The 821-nt window shown below is 46.5% G+C and overlaps 1 non-coding gene across 1 annotated transcript; it reads right to left on the reverse strand.

The window, feature by feature from the left end:
- Positions 1-83: 83 nt before the first annotated feature.
- Positions 84-204, reverse strand: LOC140968047 (5S ribosomal RNA). The gene has a single exon (XR_012173684.1). It is a non-coding gene; the product is annotated as a 5S ribosomal RNA (ribosomal RNA).
- Positions 205-821: the final 617 nt, after the last annotated feature.

An 821-nucleotide genomic window follows, 5' to 3' on the forward strand; every position in this document is an offset into this window, starting at 1 on the left:
CCCGATCGAGATCGAGATGATTGGAGCAGAAAATCATCTGTAAAACGAAAAAAAGAATCAAAAATAGAAAAAAAAAAGAAAAAAGGGTGCAACACGAGGACTTCCCAGGGGGGGTCACCCATCATAGTACTGCTCTCGCCCAAGCACGCTTAACTTCGGAGTTCTGATGGGATCCGGTGCATTAGTGCTGGTAGGATCGCACCCGACATTTAGAGGGCTGTCTATTCACATATCCCTCCAGCACGTGTGGACCAGGGGGAGAGAGACAACGCGCGGCACTGCTCTCGCCCCATCAGAACCCCGAAGTTAAGCGTGCATGCGCGAGGGCAGCACTAGGATGGGTGACCTCCCTGGGAAGTCCTCGTGTCGCGACCTTTTACGTGAATTATGACTAAAATTGTGGAAATAATTTTCTCCTGAGTAATCTGCACGCCCTTTCGTATAGAACCGGATCACAACGATAAAAATCGCCGAATGTTTCGAGAAAATATAATATAAAGAAAAAAATTAGTAGAAGAATAAGAAATTAGCGAAGCTAAAGCCATTGCTATGCCAGAGTTACGAGAAAATGGAACCAGAATCGAATTGCGACCTTCGTAGGCCGATTTCTCGGGGAAACAGAAGCTTACCGAAATCGGAAAATCGCAAATTAGAGGGTCTTAGAGAAGGAATTCGGCTAAAATCTCGCCGGCTCATTGCATAGCAATGAGTCTCGTCCGTTGGCCCGTCTACAATCAAATTAGCCTACGATTTTGTCCAAATCCAAAACGGCCCGTGCTACGTCAATTTCACATGTCTTATCCGGTCCCGATCGAGATCGA

The sequence above is a fragment of the Primulina huaijiensis genome, unplaced genomic scaffold (assembly GCF_012295235.1).
Source record: "Primulina huaijiensis isolate GDHJ02 unplaced genomic scaffold, ASM1229523v2 scaffold3219, whole genome shotgun sequence".
NCBI classification, from domain to species: domain Eukaryota; kingdom Viridiplantae; phylum Streptophyta; class Magnoliopsida; order Lamiales; family Gesneriaceae; genus Primulina; species Primulina huaijiensis.